This window comes from Doryrhamphus excisus, chromosome 10, assembly GCF_030265055.1.
Source record: "Doryrhamphus excisus isolate RoL2022-K1 chromosome 10, RoL_Dexc_1.0, whole genome shotgun sequence".
NCBI lineage: Eukaryota > Metazoa > Chordata > Actinopteri > Syngnathiformes > Syngnathidae > Doryrhamphus > Doryrhamphus excisus.
In genome coordinates this window covers 17,110,582-17,129,126 of record NC_080475.1, presented here as the reverse complement: position 1 = coordinate 17,129,126, position 18,545 = coordinate 17,110,582, and the positions used below count along the sequence as shown (strand labels likewise).

Genomic DNA, 18,545 nt, shown 5'->3' with positions numbered 1-18,545 from the left:
AGCGAGCGAGAGAGGAGCAGAGTTTGCTAGATTTCTTTCCTTTTTTTAGTCGGTAACTTGATAGGATTACATGGTTATAGAAGCTACACCTGTTAAGAGGCTGTTGGAAGAACAGTTGGCGGTCCCGCCGCCTCGCAGCTAAGCTTTCTTTCCCTCTCTATCTGCTGTCCATTCTGAGTCTTCCTGTGGGGATTTTACACCCAGAGTCAATTTCATGGAGTGGAGGTGGGCAAGTGCCGCACACTCGCTGGCAACATGAGAGTGCGCGTTTGAGTGTAAGCTCGGGTCGCTACCCCCCCCTCGAGACTCATTGTCTCCAGCCCAGTCGCGCTTTCCTTTCTGACCCCTGAGCCACTCACGCAGCATCGTAGAAGACGCGGTAACAAAGTCTTGGATTCACTTTGTTTTTCCAGCAGGGTGAGGGACAGGTGTTGGCAGAGATGTAAAATGCCCAAATACTGGTTAAACCAGACCATTGAAATGATTAAGGGTTTGGTTGAAAGTATTTCTGCACATTTTAGGAGTGCCAAAGACTTGTTGTCAATCAGAAATAGTTCTAGAAGGAGTGGAGAAATGAGTAATGCATAAAATGCCTTGCTTGTTTTCTCTTGTCCGTCGATTATTTAAGAGAAACACGGTGGTGAAGTATTGTTTCAACCCGGGAGACGCTTTGGAAGCGGTGACAATGATCAGAAAATCACATGACAGTTGGCGGTTTTGCGGCTGGATGCAATGTTTCCCACTGCCTTATTTGGCATTCAGGAGCGACCCGGCTCCACGGCCCGCCACGTCTTCTGTGGTCCTCAGCACCTGTTCCTCTATTGTGCCAGACTTTTCTATATTTGGCAAGAAGTTTGGACACTCGTTAGACAGGCATCAACTCCATATTGTCATGTCTGTCTTTGTTTTTTCCCCGGCAGTTGTTCAGGAGACAATATTAAAAAAGATGATTTAACCCGCGAGGACGACAAAGCATTTCTCAGCGGGGCTTCTAAATGTCACGTATGATATTGGCATGGACGCAAATGATCTTCCTTCTTGAAACGCAGGAGAAATAAAAAAGCAACAAAGTGGATAGATATCTCCGACTGACTTTTAATTGTTGTGATATGTAATCGCCGAATGACAATAAAAAAGGAGCACGGCCATTTTAAAAGCTTCTATCTCTGCTGCTCTGTGCTCAAAGTGTCATGTCCATAACAGCACCACCTTGATCTACAGAGTAAAATAAGCGATTAGTCTTATTGTTTGGACAATATTGGACCCCCACCTCCTCACTCGCGCCTCAGCTCCCCCCTCTGTTCCACTCCTCTCTCCCTTGATTCATTTCACCCACTGTCCTCGGCTGCTGGAAAATGGCGTTAATTTTTTTATTACCTGTTTGACTCTCCAGCCTTATTACTGTAGCCCCTTAATGTTCCCTGTAACCGTGGAAACCAGATGAATAAATGTCCGCCAAAGAAAATGAGATGATTAAACAGGTCACCCTTGCAAAACAAATTCGCTTGGTCGAGCGCAATTTGTGTACCAAGCGGCTGTCTTAACAGTTTGCTAACAAGGGGATTGTTTGCCAGACTCACTCACAGAAGAGGGGAGGAGCTGGGGGGGGTTTAGGGGGATTGGGGGTTGCAGATATCTGAAAGAGGAGAGAGGGATGATTGAAGAGATAATATTTTAGATGGCTGTGCAATTTGTCTCATCTCTTCATTCTTTGCGATCGTCGGGTGTTTGTTTATGATTTAAAGTTCCACCTTTATCCTTTCAAATAGCGAGAGACACTTTTTGCTGCTTGTGTGCGTGTGCATATTTAAGTAACAGAGGTCTCATTTTAAATCATGTTGTCAGCGGCATTTGGTGCGTGATCATCAGCAAGTGCAGTGGCAAATAGAAATCCCCTCATTTATGTGGCAACCAATCATTACTGCTAATTGTCCTTGAGGCCATCTGTATAGGGTGGCTTGTCCTCTGCCGGTGTTGGTGCGACTGTGTTGGCCATGTACTTCACCCAAGTCAGCACAAAATGGCTGATGCGCTCGGCTGCAGTAACAAATGTTTTTTTTTTTTTTTTTTTATCCCTCTCTTAAAAGAAATGAAAGCACAAACATTAAGGGAGGTGGCGATGCCCATCCTGCTCTGAGTGAACCGTTCCACCAACCGGTTGGCTTGCAATGGAACACTGTGGAATGGTAAAGCCCATCACGAGTGTGTTTCCTCCACTCGCTGTGTAATTGGGCTGGTGATGTTGTGACATCATATCGCTGTGGCAAAGTATAATCTAACAATTAATTCAACAAACACCTAAATTGCTGTGTGGCAACATGACCGATAAAGAGGAAGCGCAAACACCGTATTAAAAAACAAAAAATCTTGTAATCTTACAGTTGCACAGACACAACAATGGTTGACATCCCATCATATGGAAATGGGAAGCTGGGAAGCTGGAGCATATCCCAACTGACCGAGGCTGAGAGACCAGACCGACCACCTTTAAGTCTCAGGACACATGTAGGACACATGTAGACTGACCACCAACGTGTTTTTGGATTCAAAACAATAGACAGGTCCTCCACTGAGCTGATCAGAGAGCTTAAACCACATAACTGATCAAACATGTTAAAGTCCGGGATGTGGCTGCGGTGTTCTCGATGGAGGGATGCCAGCACTTGTGCCACTTAAGGGTGTTGCCTGTTTGCACCGAAGCACCACCAGCACTTAACGCCTTCTTGCACGTCTCTCTCATGCTATTCCAACGTGTTCAGTTACATATCCCAAATATCCAACTGGGCTTTGGCCTGATCAAGCAGAGAGGCCATGGTTGCTTTTGTAGGACGGCTTGTTCTATTGGGATGAGCCAGCCTTTTTTTTCCACTGGCAGAGAAGGTATTTCATCCCAATACCGGGACACTATAGCTCAAAACTGAAAAGCACTTATGCATTATTGATGTTTTAATTTGTGCAAATGCTCAAGTCTTTGTTAAGTGATTATAGTGCTGGGGAGATAACAGGGGAGGTACTTTTCTATGAAACAAGAGCTTGCTTGCCGGCCGCAGTGGGAGACAATTGGACGGAATCTAACAAGCTCCTATGCTGCTTAGTGACACGGAGGTTGCATTGAGATGGGGCGGGGGCGGTTCAGTGGGAGGGAGTGCGGAGAGTTGACTCAAAATGTGAACATGTCTTAGATAAGAAAAGAATCAGCCATTGATCTTATGGCCTTATTTAAGCTACACCTCTCCCGTTTATGATGTAAGATTTATTGGTCTTTTACACCCCTTATCAAAAATTATTTGAAGTAAATACAACAGAATTGACCTGAAAAGGCCCATGTGCAAATAGTCCTCGTGGCGCACTTGGAGCTGACCTTGTAGGAAGAAAGAATGCAACGTTAGAATGCTTGCAAAACAAGCCAATAAAATAACGTCCTATTGAAAGGACCGAGTTTGGATAAATATAAAAGAGAGGCGAAGCAATGATTAACTCAGAACAAAGGTTATCAAGGATGATGTTTTTAAAATGTAGAGTAATTCCTCTATCTGCACTTCTTGAGTCACCACTTCAAACTCAAATCAAATGTTTATTCTCACAGCTGACTTTATATAACATCATTTGATCTTTTGGGGGATTTTTTTTGGAGAGCCTTTAACTGTGACGGGACACTTTTGGGGGCTCTTTTGGTTTCAACCTAAGAGGCGCCGAATCGTCTCAGTTTGGCTCAGCTTTCAGCATTAGTCACTTTGCCTTTCACTCTTTGGCTTTATTCTTGAAGACAAGCAGCTCGAGTAGAAGCAGCCTCCTTCTTTGAGGTCCCTAGTGGAGGTAACACACAAGATAATGTGCACACACACACGCGCACACACACACACACACACACACACACACACACACACACACACACACACACACACTCTTCCCAAAGCGTTTACTGCTTTATTAAGCCGTCTCATGAACCCAGCAGCAGAACATGAAAATAAAGGGAGGGAGGAAAAAAGGAAAAGCCCATATTACTTAAATGATTTTATGTCATTTGTGGACTAGAAAATGCTAAGCTTTATTGTTTGAAAAAGAGAGAGATGACAGAAAGGAAAAAGAAAAAGGCATTGGCTTAGAAATTCAGAATTTCAATTAGCGTACGTAATCTGAACCTGTTGGCTTTGATAGCCACTTTTTTTCTTTCACCAAGAACACAGCAGCACTTGTAAAACATTAATTAAGCAGACTGGGGTTTTTTCTTTAAAGGACTAAAGTGTGGTTCATACAGTCTTTTTTTCCACCCTGACAGAACAAAAAACAGTTACCTCCTAACTGCTTCAACGAAAAAAATTGCCTTGTTTAAAAGTTGAAAGTGACGCCATTGAGAGAACGATATCGTGTGAGAGCTCATTCTTTGCCGGTGAATTGAAATGCATGCCAGCCTCGCTGAAACCTAAGCTGGATGTGGGAGAATGAGCCGCTATTTTACTGTCTTTCTACCTGGCAGATGAGTTTACACTGTTTTGTATCACATTGCTACGACATTGCAGGCCGTTGATTATTCATTATTTAGCTGACTTCTTAATTGACAGGTTTTATGGTTGTCATGACAATATCTGCACACGTATTCAAAACAGACCATATGCACATGTATGCTGTACCAGAATGCTGCTTAACACTGAGGGCTCTAAATACGTGGCGCAGCGCAAAGTGGCGCAGGGTGGCGGAGCGTGGCGCAGCCCACACAGTGGCAATGTAATGTCCCCCAGCCCACCACTACGCCAGCCAATTTGGTCATTTGGTGGACTGGACTGCGGCGAGATCGGCATGGCGGCGCACCCTCGGACGTGTCCAAATTTTCAGCTTGTCACAGTGACAATTTTGCTTCTTTGGCGCATTGTTTTGTATTGTAGTGTGCCTCGGATGCGCATTTAAAGGCAATGAGAGGCGTTCACTTGATTAGTCTTTGCCACTTGTGGGAGGGATGGAGGTGTGAGTGCGCCCTGCTGCGCCAGACTGTGCTACTCACAAAATTTGCAAAGTGCGCTGGCCACAGCCCGTTGGCGTGGCTGGTGTATGGAATTAGAACCCTGAATGTTAAAACAGGCCATTCACAGGCTTCAGGCCTCTTTTCTATGAATCACAATATAAAAAGGTGCAGTTTAGCCCCAACAGAGCATTTACCACGTTCAAGGGTAGATTATGTCTCGGGTATAAAAAGGGATGTAAAAGATTAGTTTCCTTTTCAACTATTATGGAACAAATTAAGCTTTTATGTTTTTTTATGTTTATATAGTAAAAAAGCTGTCCCACCAGTACACATATGATCTTGCAAAGACCTGTAAATCTTGTGGCAGTGGGTGCTGAGTACACATACAGATGATACATTAAAATTGCCATAACTCGCACACCCAGCAAAGCTAAAAATCAATTGGAATGGATAGTTAAGCTGGCCCCTAAAAATCAATGAGCAATTCATGTCCTTGATCACAGCAAGTGTCATTCCTCTCAGTATTGCAGGCTGCTGGGGAATGTACATAGTGTTCGATATTTAGTCACATTTAGCACAAATACAGGCAAAAACACACACCATGGTTTCATAACAAACCGTTTTTATTTATTTCAAGATGGTGTTGAATGATGTTTGGCTATTTTGTGAAGGCCATCTGGTAAATAAAAGGCTGTAGTCAAAATAGCAGTGTCAACTTTCAGGTTGTTTTTAAACTGCAAAATGATGCAATCCAAGGACATTGTACACCAGGCCTGGAAAGTAGATATGACCTTACAGCCACAACACACACACACACACACACACACCGTATATGTGCACACACTGTTATGTAGGAAGAAGAGGATGGCTCGCCAAAAGAAGAGGATGAAAACTGTGTTCCAAAATAGTAATTTTACCCTTATTAATGCCATTAGTGTAACAGTCATAGTCGATCAAATCAAGGGATGACCGTAGTTACTCCTCTGTGTCTGTGCTGTGACGGGATCATGTCAGGAACAATTTGGGCATTTTGAGTTGATGAGGGAAGTTTACTGTGCCGTCGAATCCTGCAAACCAAAAGATGCCTACTGCTTCTTTTTGTCTCCCCGAGCTTCTTATCACGGACCTGCTTACTGCTACGGAGGTTATGTTTATAATCATTGTTTATTTCCTTTGTTTAGTCAGTTAGCAACAACTGTGCTGAAATGACCAATTTCTTTTTATTTTTACAGATATGGTGCCACAATATTTGTGTGTAATACATGGATCTTCATAACCAAATTCAGCCATATGCAGGAAGTAGAACCACAAAATGAATTATACCCTGACTAAAACTCAAATTAAATGTTTTTTGTTAAGTTGGTCTCTGAGAAGAGAGGCTAATTGTTATACTATATGCTGTGTTAAGCAAAAATGTGAAAAAAACATTGAAAATGTTGAATATTATACAATACTACCCCTTAGCATGTTTTACAGTCCTTTGCCACTTCCTTGTTTCCTTTCCAGCTAAAAGGTACATTCAACAAACCAAAAATGTGGTCAGCATACAAATCATTGATTTATAAAGGGGGACAATTTCATGATGATCGAAATTTAGATTGTTGGGCCTTGGTTTGTGCGCGTCTGAGTACCTTTCTGGTTACATTTTTGAACAAAAAAAAAAAGCCATCCTACGTTTGCGTCTGCTATTTGTAGAAGTTATCCGGTCTTAGGGAACTCCGGTATTTTGAACCCAGATTTAGATAACGGCGCTGTGACAAGCCGCAATCAACTCTTGGGTTATTTCGGGCCCTTCCTGTCACTCACACGTTACCAGGCTTCAGGACCAAAGACCAGTTCAGAGCAAAGCGGCATCTCAAATTATGTTTGCGTAACCACATATATTCAACCTTCAAATCCAAATTTCTCTGCTGCGAAGCCTTTGGACACCGTGTAACAGGTGGTGATGTTTTACGGCCGATTACTCTGGTAACATTTGAAAGGGTCATTCAGTCTCGCTAGCTAAATACCTCAGATTTGGGGTGAGGGCCTTTGGAAACAGTTGTCGCCAAGAGGATCGGTTGAACAGTTGCTGGTTCTCTCTTACTGAGGTGAGACATTTTCCAACAGCTGTCACTTGGCCTCTTTGGGGTTTTTTCCCCCTCATTTCCAATAAAGCAGAAATGAGTGTCTGTGGCAACTGGAGAGGGAGAGGCCAACGGATGCTGTATGCCTTGTCGCTCACGATGTCAACCATGTGTGTCCTCCTCTAGCAGGGCTACATGTTTCATAAGCCATCAATCATCAGTCCTGTGCGGTGTGGTTAGCAAATCAACGGTGTGCTGTGTTTTTTTTTTTTTTTTTGCGTTTAATGTCTCCGGTTTAGTTTTTTATCTCGTGTATGAGAGCAAAGTGGCGCTATTTTTCTGCATCTCCTTGCCTGCACCGTCTTTCGAGCTCCCACTTTTCCTCTCTTTTGCTCCCCCTGTCTACACCCCAATCCATCTGCATCTTGTCGATCTGTCAGACTGCCAGTGTCTGTTCCAATTATATTCCACTTAATTCACGTAACCTCGATTAACACGCAATCAAGCCCAGATAAATCACATCCTTTAAGTTCCCCACTCTGCCTCTTGTGTTGCTTTGCATCACTAATTTTCCCCAACAAGCCTTCTTCCTCTGCTTGTTGTTCAACCACCACTTTTCTTACGCAGGTGATTTTTTTTTTTGCTGTAAAGCTCCTCTTGAGCTTTGCCGCTGCCCTCTCACTCCCGAAGATGAAGGTGTCCTAATTACATCCTTGCTGAGAAAAAAAAAACGCTACCAAAGACACCCTGAGCTTCGGGAGGCTATGTAGTCTATTGTCTTGGTGACCTTTTTAGTTAGCGGACAATTGATTTGACTAGATTACAAATTAAGACACAGCACTAGGCACTTGGAAGGCAAGACAGCAGTTGTGTTACTAGCAGGCATATATTTTAAGCATTGAAGAATATACCACAATGTCCATATTCTTAAGTTTTCATGATACCTGCGGCCGGTGGCAGGACGGTAAAAGAAATCCATCTAGTTTAGGATCCACATTTGAATGTAATTAGTTCAATAAAGTTAATAATTCAGACTGTTTATGCTAATTGGAAAGAGGAAAGTTAAATAAACAATCAGCCAAAAAATGATAAAAAAAAACACCAAGCAAAAGGGAAACAACTGGGGGCACTGGGAAAGCACACTCAGCACTCCCGGGGTCTTCTTTTATTAATCAAAGCTAAAAGTGCTAACATTGACACGTTGAACAGATTAGGCTCTTTAATAACAGGGCGGGTCAACATGGCTTCTGCTGCTGATCCACGAGGATATCCTGTAGGGACGCGAATAGACTGTGTTTCATATCCTGACCTGGACCTCCATGGACTCGGCCCCGGCAGAACACTCAGTCCAAATTGTTTGTTCACTGGCATTTGATTAACACGTTTCCATTCCAGTTATTTTACACATCTTTATTTCTAAATGAGCCATTTTGAGTATTACGTAATCTCAGTGTTTTGTCCTTATATTTGATTGTTTGCTGTGGTCATGTTTCCTTTTTATTCATATAAGTGCATTACAATTTTAAATATCACAATTCTTGTTTGAGGCATGATTGACTTGACCTGTGTATGCAGGTCAAGGGTCAATGAGCTTACCAAACTAATGTTGTGTTCCAATAATTAGTGTTAAAGGTATTCAAATCAATAAAACAACAAGAGTGCCCACATTTAGGCAAATTCTACTTTAGTTGACTTTAATGATTGCAGACTTTCTGTAAATCCTATAAAGTTAATTTGACTTCTCATCCATCACTGTGTTGGTCTGCTATATGATATATTTAATTCAGTCATTTAATTTTTTTTTTCCAAGGAAAATCAAACTTTTTCATACTACTGTATCTCTTGGATTAAATATTCACATTTGACCTTTTTTTTGCCCCCTGCTGCTTTTACAACTTCAAGCTTGGATCCTTGCTGCAAGCACACAGCAGCAGCAGTAATAAACATGGAAATAGTAGATGGAACAGAGGTTATACTTGTTCAGCAGCAGAAATAAATAGTAGATGGAACAGAGGTTATACTTGTTCAGCAGCAGAAAGTGTTCATCTCTGTGAAAGCAATTAACAACTTGTGCATGTTTTATTTAATTAGTATTGGGTGCAAACACAATGACTATTGAATAAACACCCGATAGCCTCCACTCGCTCTGTTTCCATGTCCAACGATGTTGTATGTCTCTTTAAGCAGGGTGACAGTTTTGACTATAAGTCGAGCCATTTTTCTCCGTCTCTTTCCCAGAGAGAAAAAGTGAATAACGCTGATGGGTTTTAACAGCTTCAGCCAGGCGAGGGGCAAATATAATAAGTGTTTTTGTAGACGCCACCGATGATCATCTCATCTCGGCATTTGGGGTGAATGTGGTGGATTTAGAGGCTTGCCTCCCATTGTGCTGACATCACCCTTTCACAAACCAAATTAAATCATGGCTAAAATCATTTGAAACTCTCCCAGAGTCCGTCTCAAATGACTAAACAATGACAGTCTGGGAACATTTTGAAGGGAACACTGGTGCATTTGGGTGTGCGTGCATATGCATAAGGGCATGAGTGGGTGCTGTCGTTGGGGGTTGGGGTCATTATGTTGAACTGGGGCCAGTTTTACTCAAAGGGGGGAAGAATGAGATACGGCATTCACTAACGTCTTTATCTAGACATTTGACTTCCATCTTAATACTTGATAGAACCGCGAGTAGAACCGTGATGCGATTTCTTCAAGCCAATCGGGAACAAAGCTTAATTCAGTTTATATGTGATCAATTAATTATTAGAAATCATTTAAACTCATTTCATTATTAATGAATTCATAGTTAAGAGTTAATAATTTAAGAATACATACTATTACATTCATTTGAGAAAAATATACATATGCTTTTGTTTTTCCTCCCATCTTTCTTGAACTCAAAGATCTAAAAATTGTTCTGCGCAGACAAAAGGCCCCATTTCGCTCAAATATTGTTGACAAATCTGTCTAAAGCTGTTAGTGAGCACGTCTTCATCCACTTCAGTGTGGCATATCTACATGCTTGATGATTAGAAAGCATGATTATTGCACAGGTGTGCTTTGGGCTGGCCACAATAAAGGCCACTGCAAAATGTGCAGTTTTGCAAAAATGTGCAGGGGAGGCCCGAGGTGGAGGTCCTGGTCTGGTGTGATTATATGTGGTTTGCGGTTTTGTTGGGTATATGTTTTTGTTGAGTTAATGATTTTTATGGGTGCCATATGGGTGCATTGCAGACATTTTTCTGCAACTTTGGTGGCAAGGTGTGGTACCACAGGTGTGGGTTTCCTGTTAAATCACAAGTCACCTGACCCCAAAAGAAGCCAACAAGTTCGACTTTGGTAGACTTTGAGGAGGCTCCACATCATCTATAGGTTAAGCTGCTGTAGCACGGCAGCAACACACTGGTAGTCATCAGCTGTGTCACCACTCGTGTGCTGGATCTTGCCACCTGTGACCTTGTGAAATGGACAAGAAAGAATGTGAGTGAGCGACTGAGTCATTGGAGTCAGTGTGGAGGTGCACGGAGGTAGTGCATAAAAGGGGGCGGGGGGTGCTAAAGGCCTCAACTCAGCCCTTGTGTCCTGATGTGACAGGATTAGCTAAGCCCCAGTGAGCATGGCTGGTGCTGTGTGTGTGTGTGTGTGTGTGTGTGTGTGTTTGTGTCAGAATGGCAACCCAGAACTGCTGCTCGCCACCAGCCGAGCCAAGACAAGACATGAGAGATCAACAGCGAGTGGGCCCGTCGCTGCCATTAAGCCTACATCATCACCCTCCTCTTCCACCAATGGGAGGGGGCCAGACCACGGCCAAGACACGCTGGGGAGGAAGGGTGTTTGGGACACAGTTGGGGGACACGTGGGCGGGCAGCTGAGGCTGAAGTGAACGTGAGTAGGGAAATGATCCTATTCAATTGAATTAAAGAGGCAGTTTTCATTTATTCCAAGAATGATGGATTCGGATAATGAAGCGTTAATGGGGACTGGTTGGAGGGGGCAGAGGAAACCAGTGAAAGGGCCAGGTCGCTTGTTGGGAATTACTTCAAAAATGTTTCCAGAACGTGTACAGTAGCACACTATTGAGATTTGCTTTTTTCTTTTTTCTCTATGAAAGGACTGCGGCTGAAAGATGATCTAAATGCGGCACCTCAAACTGTGTTATTTACTGCACAGGCATGAGAAATAAAAACAATAGGCCAGTGTGGCTTTAGTGACAATATATTTTGTAGTCGTGTGCCGCAGTAGTGAGTGCATTATACCAGTTTAATGCCCTCATCCTGACAATCTAATTATGGCAGTTGCACTGTGTGTGTGTGTGTGTGTGTGTGCATGCAAAGAGGCACAATGTGGTGTGCTTGTGCGCCTGCGTTTTCACTTTGGTCATTGCACAAACGCTATCTACATGTCCTTAATTCTGGATGATGTGCAGGCCTGGGGCAGTGTGTGTGATGGAGAGGTTGCCTGTGTGCCAAGTTGGAGTGATCAGGCAGAGGGGGCCATGCGCCGGCCCTCACCCCTTCCGAATAATTCCATTGCGGCCTACCGCTTTTACTGTTGTTGTACGTTGCCAGTTTTCACACGGGAGCCAAGTTGCAGTGAGTCAGTCTCGCAAAGAAGCCCGACTCGGGGGTCATCTGTAGTCCGTCTATCGCTTTGGAAATAATAGAAATTCTAGGAAGAACTTTAGTTATCGTCACTGACATGATGCCAGCCACTGCCTTAATAATTCTGCTAATTCATTGCACATCTAGGTGATATTTCCCCTGCATTGTTTGAGGGCAGTCATTTTCCTTTTTTCAGCGACATCAGATTAATTTTGGCGCAAACTCTGCCATCCATTACGTTGCACCAAGACGTACCTGCACCCTTATTAGGCAGAGAGGGTGTCCTCGGTGAGGGGATCAAATCATTTTATGCTACTTTTCCCCTCTCAAAAAAAGGAATTAACACTGCTGTTGCAGCCGCTTGTGCACGAGTGAGTGGAAAAAAACAATCTCATCAAGAAGGAGGCCGTTTGCTTTGGAAGAGCTGACAGTCTTTGTGTATGTAAATGAAGAATTTAGACTAATGGAGTTGAACCATTTCTAATTTTGTGATGGCAAGAGGATTTTGATTGAAAGTAATTAAGCAAGCTAGCTGTAAAATTAATTAAAGCAAAAAGGGGGGGGGGACTTTTATTGGATTGGATAGCGATATAGCTGCTGTCAGGCGGGGGGACAAATGGGGGTGACCTGGATTCTCTGCCCTCCCTCCTCCCACTCGGGACTTTTATGTCACTTTAATCTCCTTAGAGCGGCTGGTGTGCATTTGTTCGAAATAATCAAGGAAATATGGTCAGAAATTGTCAGCTTTCAGATCTAATTTACCTGACAGCCTCGCAAGTGTGTGTGCACGCACAAATATGTGACAGTGGCAGGTCCCTTTTTTCCGTGCCCCCTCCTCGGCTTTGTGGAAAATGCTTTTGACAGTCTTGAAAGCATCTCAGTTGTCAGAGGGCAGGGCGGGGGGATGAGGAACTTGGGTGGCTTTAAGATGGACATTTCAATGAGCCGTGTTTGGCCCCGCCTTAGCACCTCCAACCCTGGTGTGCGTGTGCGTGTGTGCGTGTACATGCTTAATTCCCTGTAATATATTCAGATATCTTTGGATCACTGTACCTGCGCTTCCCAGATGCTGTTGTCTACGGATTCATCCAAACGAGCAGAAGCAGATTAGCGCCATGATAAAGCCTGTTACAGCTACTTAACCAGTGACAAATACGTTTGGACAATCTTGCACAAATGTTGCCCTTCGGTTTCAAAATGACGCCATTGATGTCATATTTGTGGATATTTACCACCCGGCCGTCAATATCGTAATTCAACAGCAACAATGTTCAAAATATCAACCCCCCACGCAATGTGTGCAAAGCTAATAAGCAGCCATAAAATAGCCCCGCTAATGCCTGGCGACATCTATATGGCTGGGAGCTGTATGGGGTCCATATTAAAGGACCACAGGGTTCCCAGTGCTTCCACAGTGAGTGAGATGCCACTTCCTCTTAAAGCTTCTTAGTGCTTGCTGGTGTTTGTGGCCCGGGTCCCAGTGTGGCCCACAGCACCCCCTGAAGAGACAGTTAATTAAGGTCTAGGACCAGACAGCACTGCTGGGACTCTCGGCCACCGCACCTCCGTCCTCCCCTCCCGCAGCCGAGCAGCACAATGCAGGCCCTGAGCAGAATTAGGAATCTTCTGAAAACCTGGCTTCCAAAAAGCCACCTCATCTGTCCAAAAGACCCCTACCTCTGCCGACCCCCACTCCCGTCCCTGCCCCCATTCTGAGCCTGCTTTATCAATTAATGTAATAAAAGGTGGGACAAAGAGCTTTCTTTCCGTCGCTCTGTAATTAGAGAAGGAGATCTCCTGAGGACTGCATTCCTTGGTCCCGAAAACATGATTCTCACTCCCAATCATCCCCGCCCACCCCCCCCAATTGTGCCGCCACCACTCAAGCGGAACATGGCTCCTCGATGTTTAAGGTTGATAATGTAAATGTGCTGTACCATGACAGGATCAACGTCGTCGCGGCTTATTCTATGCTAGTTTTATCCAAGTGCCAACAAATGGATGCAGCATTTCAGCGTGATACATTATTAACTCTAATTGATTCCTTTATAACACTGTACCTTCACTGTCACCTTAGCGGAGGCTTGCACCAGCTTTTGTCGCTGCCCCTTTTCTAACACGTTCCGTGTCACTGCACACTGTTAACAAATGTGAGAAATATTCACTTGAATTGAGAATATCACGTATGGCGTCTGCAAAAGGTGGCATGTGTATGTGTGCGTGTGTACATGTGTGTGTCTCTGTGTTCTCTTTAACTGTGTCTACACGAGTGTGAAAGTAAAAGAGAGAGAGAGATGGAGCGAGCGCCCACTTTCACAAGCACTGGAGCTTTCAAAAGAAATTAGTTTTACAACATATGCAAATGTTCCACCTTCCAAACGGGGTCTTTAAGTGACAGGTGGATATGTGATTAAATGACAATTAGAGCTCTGAAAATATGTGTCGGTAGTGGGTCGAGCACCAGGCGGCTGCGATGGAAAGGTAGCACTCTGTTGGGGTAGAAAATGTTTCAAGGTGGAACTATGCGTGGAATTGGCAGCAAATTAGAGGTGAAAGGAGCATGTGCAACGATAAAGCTTTGATATGTTTTGATCACAAAAACAGCCTTATTGTGATAAAACGTGCATTCCACAAGTGAGCATCATTAGAGGTACCAGACCATTAAATAAGACATACGATTGGCAACGGCCGGCAGCCGAGTAGTGCAGAGGTTACCGGTATTGCAGTAAACCAGACTTGGGTCCTACTGCTGAATACTGCCTTTTAACTTTAAAGTACGCAATGATGTACACCATGATGTGTTTTCCATCAAACACACACACATACAACCCAACACACAATGCTGATAGGCAGACACATGAAAGGGCTCATGCTTATTCTGGCAACAGATGGCCTCATCCTTTTAATCCCCTCAAATGCTGCGGTGGACAGTAGCTCCTGAAAATCTCACAAGCTGAAGCATTAACAAAACTTGAGCTACTTTTCCTTTAAGTAAACCCAATTTGCCAGGACAGTGTCAGCTGTCAGTCCTGGTTAAGACACTGAACGCCATACAGTTCTGGTTCCTCCGTTATGTCACAAAGGCTTCTTTCCACCGGTGGTGGTGGGTGATGGAAGCTGAGTTCAAGGGTGGTAGTGGTGAAGACTTCTCTTCTGGTCTCCCTTAAGAAGGGAGAATTTGAGGCTACCATGGTGCTACTCTTCAGAGAAGATGCAGCTTGCCATTGGCCACCTTAAATACCCTTTCTCATGATTGACTTCACCTGTGTATGCAGGTCAAGGGTCAATGAGCTTACCAAACTACTGCTGTGTACCAATAATTAGTGTTAAAGGTATTCTAATCAATAAAACAACAAGGGTGCCCAAATGAATCCACCTCCCTACTTTAGTTGACATAATGATTGTAGACTTTCTGTAAATCCTATAAAGTTCATTTGACTTCTCATCTATCCCTGTGTTGGTCTGATAATATATTTACCTGGAATTTACAAAGTCATTTACAAAGAAACATCTAAAAAAAAAAATTTCATACCACTGTATGTTGCATAAAGCAATACCTTCTAATGTTAGGAGTCGTGCAGGTATACCTTACGACTGGCACCTCTTTTGTCACATTGAAAGTCTAATCGGGCCTCCAATTTAATGACGATAAACACCAAGCATCAAATTTCGTTTTTTAAACCCGAATTAGTTTAATTAGTTAGCGCGCACTTTGAGAGGTTGGTATTCTCACGTCAAAGCTCGGGGAGGGGATAATCATCACTGAGATTTGCTCACGTTTCCAGCAGGTCTGCTGAGATGCATGTACGTAGCTAATGGGATTGGGCTTTTTTTCCCTCTATCCCTCTCCCGTGGCGTTATGGAGCTGCCGGCTGAACTTGAACAGATACACACGCTGCTGAGTCCAGCACAGGACTATTTCAAGACTGAAATGCGATTGTTTTAATACTTTAATCCACCTGTCCTTGGCATTCAGGATGTTGCAGATTGTCGCCTAATTATTTCAGTGCCCTCTATCCTTCCTGGTTGAAACACAATGGAGACGGCAATAATCCTCGATTGATTTAATAACTTCTCAAATTGTCCATAATAGGAACATCAGCTATTATATTTAGCTTTCTCAAGCCTTTCTCAAGTACTTAACAAAATATGCACTCCAACTGAAATATTGCATCTCAGCAACTCGGATGTGGAATAGTCCAAATCAAACTCTTAGATGACGAGTTTTCACAGATTTGTCCCAAGATCCAACCACAATTGTATGCAAACACAAATATTTTCTTTTAATTAAATAGGCCTCATCTCAGTATATCCTCCCCCAGGCCTGCCGCTCGCTCCCACCGACCCCCCCGCCTAGTGCTTCTCCATGCATACATACACACCCCGTGACGGTACTTCATCTGCTTGGTACACATACACGCAAATTTGAGAAAAGTGATTATTTTAATTGTGTCCCGGGCCATGGATTCCTCTTGACTGGCTGTTAATCTGTCAGGGCCGGCCTGTCAATGAGGAAGCGGGGACACCAGCAGTGACGGCTGTCCAGTTCACTGATAGCCCCCTGAGGGACAGTTAACCCTCACACACCCCCGCAAAAAAAACATCCCCTCTCATGCAAGCCCTCCTCCTCAGTATCGTACAGCCTATCAAAATCCACGGTGGTACTAAAAAGTCAGCAGAGGCGATGGGGTGCAGCATCGCTGGTGTTTGCGTTGGAGACGGTCATGTTGGCATTGTGCGTGGAAACGCATGGTTGTGGGGGGGGGGGGGGGGGGGGCGAGTGGCTTGATAGTAATGCATGTTGATGGTTTCAGCGATTCTTCATTTCAGAAACAGGGGCCTCATTAACTACGGTCTTCATCAGGCCAGTGAGCAGTGGGCACATTAGGGGTCCACAGGAAGTCGAAGTACAGCAGGAGAGTGCATTAGGGAGGCCTGGGGAGACACACTTCCGCTCAGTTCCGCTTCCACCTCCAGTGCTTTTCTATATCTTAATGCAGCTTTCAGAAGAATTCAGATAGAGGTCAATAATTATGCTCTTTAAATTATTCAGTGGAGGTCCTCTGTAATTGTGCTTCTTAGACGCTCGGACATCAACATTTTACTGTGCCGGACCGGATGAAGAGACAGTCTTTCTGACATGACAATAGATGTCATCACCAAACGGATGAGTAAACCGCTTTGGTGAGCACAGTGAGCACAGCTGTCATCACACGGACTTTCTTAAACATTGAGCCAGGGTGGAGTTGTCACAGACAACCGGCCACAAACGTGTGGGAATGTTTTGTTTGGGACACAAGCATGTTATTTTTGTTGCGTCGAGGAGAGGGAACCCCAAACTGCAAGGGTAGCAAAAAGCAAGAATTCACCCACCCAATCCAACTTTTAGCCCCCGGCCTGCACACACACCCCCCCCCCCCCCCCCCACGGCTACGTTTGACTGCACATGATAACACTGTCTGTCGGCATAAGAACCCTGGTATTATTAACACACGCTTGTTACTGCTCATTTCACTCTAGTGGCTCAGGTCTGATATCGGTATGCATCTGTTTGGGAGAGGCACTGACAAACAGTGTGGAAGTGCCAAAGACTGCACTCTTTTTTTCGGTCTGTAATTACTGTCTGCCGATTCATAGTGGCTCCATTAAAATAGTGTTTATCCTGTCGCCCGTGTTGCTGGGATGTATTGCACACCGACAGCCGACACAGAAGAATCGCAACTTCCGAAAATATCCTTTCTCCTCTCTTCCCTTTTCATGCTCGTCAGTTGAGAACCGTTGCCTTATAAAAAAAGATATGCCTCTCGCTCCCTTCTGACACACCCACGCACAAATAAACATAAAAAGCTCATTTGTTAGCGCATTCATTTCAAAGGCCTGCGCTGGAGAATATTGTTGGGGAGGGGTGGCGGGTGTTGGTGGAGTAATGCTTTGTCAAATGTTGACATGTGTTGCAAACATGGGGCCTTCAGCAGCAGTGTTTGGTGGGGCTGCTGCAGCACATTGTTGGCACATGAAGAGAGGATGCTTTGAAACAAGATTAGCCTCTAAATGGCCCTGCCTGACCCAGCCACCATCGCCCCCTCCCTCCAGCCCATCAATACTGCTGTGCATAACGTGTGCGCCTGCACCAAGATGCTAAATGATCAGATCAAGTGAAATCTTCCATGGGTCTGTGTGCCGCTTAGTCAGGCCCCCCATGTCTGGCACATGGTCATGTTGGGCTCTGGTGGCCAGGAAGCTCCCAGTGCTGTCACTGAGGCCTACTCCTCCACCCGCCCCCCCGTTATCCTCCTCCTCCTCCCCTTTGGCTTTGGGTCAGGGTGACACTGGCTGGGAGGAGGAAAAAAATCCATCACCCGACACCCTGCCCCACAAAAATGAATAAAAATGGGAATGCAACATGCAAGGTCCACTTAATACAAGAACACTTGCAATATGCTGATGTTTTGTTTTGCACACTGTGTTTGCTAAATTGCCTTTGACTGCGTGCATCAGTAATGAAACTTTATGTCCTTGTGGAGAGGGCAGCAAGTCCGTTCCAGTTAGGGCCGGGACGATCGCTCCTGTCTTGCTATTGTGAGACTTTTTCTTTTTTTTTTTTTTTCCTCATCCACGTTCTTATGAATAAATGAAGCACATGAAGTCATTTTTTCCATATTTGCGTAAATTGCTTTAAAAGCATTTTATCATGTCATAAAAAGCGCAATTGATCTGCTGGGCTTAGCCCATTGGACAGCTGTGTGTTTTGTTAATGGCCACTTTGCTCCGAGCAGCTTATTAAAAAATTTATATATAAATGCTAAAATTGCATAAATTATTTACATACAGTAAGCATTTTTTGTTTTAGTCTGGCAGGGAGGGCTGCTATCAGTATGGAAATTTTCCCCAGTGTGATATAGTAATATATCTGCCCAG

At 44.1% G+C, this 18,545-nt stretch overlaps 1 protein-coding gene across 4 annotated transcripts in view; it reads left to right on the top strand.

The window, feature by feature from the left end:
• The window catches only part of casz1 (castor zinc finger 1), a 149,647-nt gene that overhangs the window by 86,840 nt on the left and 44,262 nt on the right, over positions 1 to 18,545 (top strand). The window lies entirely within an intron of this gene.